Source organism: Oryzias melastigma, linkage group LG21, assembly GCF_002922805.2.
Source record: "Oryzias melastigma strain HK-1 linkage group LG21, ASM292280v2, whole genome shotgun sequence".
In the NCBI taxonomy this organism is placed as follows: Eukaryota; Metazoa; Chordata; class Actinopteri; order Beloniformes; family Adrianichthyidae; genus Oryzias; species Oryzias melastigma.
Genome location: NC_050532.1, coordinates 18,007,849 through 18,010,971, shown reverse-complemented (window position 1 = coordinate 18,010,971; position 3,123 = coordinate 18,007,849). Strand labels below are relative to the sequence as shown.

Sequence of the window (3,123 nt, the reverse complement as noted above, 5' to 3'; positions counted from 1 at the left end):
TTTAGGCTAATTTAGAGCTTAGCTAGTAATTGAGCAACAAGCTAGCTTTGTATGTAATTTGGCCTTACTAAAGGTAAAAGGTTACCAAGAAAACTTCACATAATTCACATATATAAAAAAAAACGAGGTCATGAAGGCAAATCCAAATTTCTTAAAGGCTAAAGTAAGTCCATGCGGCTGTTTTAGGTTTTGCTCAATAGATAATGGGCCCAAATGACTCTTTTACTGTTAAAGGTAAAATATGTGTTCCTCTATATAATGTGAGTTATTAGAGATTAATTTTTTTACCAATTATCGCAGTATCGTGATATTATCGTCATCGTGAGCCATGTATCGTATCGTATCGCGAGGTACCCAGTAATTCCCAGCCCTATTTATTCCATATATACTTATTTTACAATGAATTTACTATTTTATTTATATATTATTGTTAGATTTTTTTCTTTATGAGTACATTGTAGGGGTTTTTACTTTCTTACTTTATTTTCCTTTGACAAACATATATATTTGTGTTTATTTCCTTTTTCTCACCAATGTTTACCAAAAGTTCTTTGTCATTCCTGCATTTTCTCTGCGTCCCCGCCTCATTGCTTAAGTGAGGGAAATGCGAGTGCCTCTAAGTGCATTAGCTCAGCTCGCAGTCTGAAGTGCAATTAAAAGTGGTCAGTGTGCAGTAAACCTTGTTTGTTCTAAATCCATAAAAACGCTGCTCTTAAAACACTCTTTGTGACAGAGAGAGAAAGACAGGATCTACTAAATATTCAAGATTCAATTTGTTGCTATGCAACTAGAGGGTTGCAGAGAGCTAGGACAATAAAACAAACAAAAAAAAAGGAATGAAAACACAAAATAAAGGCAAATTCAAACATTTAACAGCACAGATTTTGTACTTACACTTGTGAAACTGGAGAGCTAGTTCAAGTCGGAGTCCTTGTGTGTTGCAGACCGAAAGAGTCTATAATTGGGTGTGACATTTCTTTAATAGTCGGTTGGTCATGGGGTCAAAACCTCTCGCTGAATTGTTCCGTGCAGTTCCGGAAGACATAAGAAAAGGGAGGAAGGTCTGTAATGAAGCCGGTGGCATTTCACATGCAGAGCTGCTGGTCCAGATGTTCTGAAAGTGGCAGTAAATAAGGAAACATCTTGTTTTGTCAATACAAAACAAGAATCATCTTCTTTATCTTTTGGTTTTGATTATATAAAGACACAGAGATACTTAGTGAGGAAAACATGCATGCTGAAAGGGGAAAGTTAGGACAAACATAAAACTACAGATTTAGTCAATTAAGAGGGTGTAGTGTTTATAAAATTATATAAAAAATATTTTTTGTATCTCTTTTTATTTGAATCCAGTTTTTGAGAATTGTTTCTATTTAGTCTGATAACAGAAATATGGATTTATGACAACTAGAAAGTAATTTCACCTTTGATGAAAAAGGGAGAAATTGTTTGAAATAACAGTAAAACATCTTTTCTTTATCTTTCTTTTAAAGAGGAAACAATAAAGTTATGAAGAAAAATATCAATTTTTCAAGTACCTAAACAAACAGTTTTAATAAAGATTAATATCTTAAACTTTTTAAAGACCCACTCTGATGAAAATTGTGTTTTTATGGCAATTTTTCTGATGATACAGGACATATTTAAAGAAAATTTATCTTAAAATAGCATTTCTGAGTCTTTAGTCTCATTTCCACTAAGCGTTTGGTCTGGTACGGTCCGGTCCTGAAGACCCTCATCGGTTGTAGTTCCATAGAAAAAATAGAACAGAGCCGCTGTAGCCGCCCCCTGATTGGTTGAAATTGATGACGACATCCATGTCAATTCTGGCAGGAAATTACATCAAGATAAATTAAAAAATCCAGTTTATTTTCAAAATATAACCAATTTGTCATAATAAAACACTGCAATTGACAAATGCAATCATGTTTTTTGTAAAAATAAATAAACGATCACCACAAACATGCAAAAATCAGACAGACACACACACTTTTCTCTGTGTGTTTCAGTGAGATAAATTAAAGAAGCATACTAACTACTTGCTTCTTCTTAGCAGAAACATGGGGTCATATCTTTAGGTTATTAACTTACTCGTGATGTAAAAACAAAAAAAAGCTCTAGCAGAACCGCCGGTCGACCGTTGTTGAAAAAAAAAACGTCTAGCGTGAATTGCAGGAGAGAGCAGATGCCGCGCACACGTGTGAACCTTCCGTAAGCTAGCAGGAGAGCATGTAAACAGAGTGCTTTTAGCATTGGAGAGAGGAAGAGGGGGCGGAGTTGCTCTGTGCCAATTGTCCCGCCCACAATTCAATTCTAATGAACCTCTGCCGCTCTGCTGAAACTATGTCCTAGAAAAGTAAAATCAGCAAAATCATAATTAGAAAGTCACTGGTTATAATAAGTGACAAGATGATCAAAGTGGATCTTTAAGACCTCTACAAACACGATTAAAAATACTTTTTTTTGCTAAGCGAATTTAAAAATATTGGTTCATGAATGGTTCATATATTTTTTTTTATTTAATTTTAAAGTTTTGGCCTTCCATATTTCTCCATTCAACATACTAAAGCAGGACATGGACACATTCAAAGCCAGTTCCATTATCTCACACCGGAGGAATTAGTCTGCAGTTCCAGCAGTGTTTTAAATCCTGACAGTGAAAGCTGCATGTAAAAGAGAGGTTCACCGCTCAGTGAGAAGCTTTCCTCTGAGGTGTGCGCCGTGAAAGGCACACAGCAGATAACCTATCATATCTCTCTGTGCCAAACCCCTGCTTTCAGCGTTGACATTTCATGAACCCCACACGTCAACAAAGGGATTTTTCATGATGGCCTTTAAACCAGACCTCTTGACCTTTGAAAAAGTGGATCCGTCCTCATTCAGCAGAGGAAACTCTTTTACTCCTGATATAAACCCACAATGGAGTGGATTTTTAAAGGCATTGTGGAAGTTTGATCAAAAACTGGCCTCGATTGACACAAATACTTCCTTTGAAGTGAAAAAAAAATGGTGTCAGTCATTATTAACCTCTATTTTGGTCTCACATCAAAGATTTACTGTTATTTTTGGGGGATGAAAAGGCGATCAAAGATGGAAAGAAAAAGGATTCAAAGGATTTGGAAG

General features: G+C 35.6%; 1 protein-coding gene and 1 long non-coding RNA gene across 2 annotated transcripts in view; one reads left to right on the top strand and one right to left on the bottom strand.

Moving 5' to 3' along the window:
* The window catches only part of LOC112154927 (potassium voltage-gated channel subfamily H member 7), a gene marked incomplete at its 3' end in the record, with an annotated part of 45,144 nt that overhangs the window by 35,038 nt on the left and 6,983 nt on the right, over positions 1-3,123 (top strand).
* Positions 349-3,123, bottom strand: part of LOC112154930 — a 29,084-nt gene continuing 26,309 nt past the window's right edge. The window contains exon 3 of the long non-coding RNA XR_004946962.1: positions 349-1,114. This is a non-coding gene — a long non-coding RNA (uncharacterized LOC112154930). The remainder of the gene's footprint in view (positions 1,115-3,123) is intronic.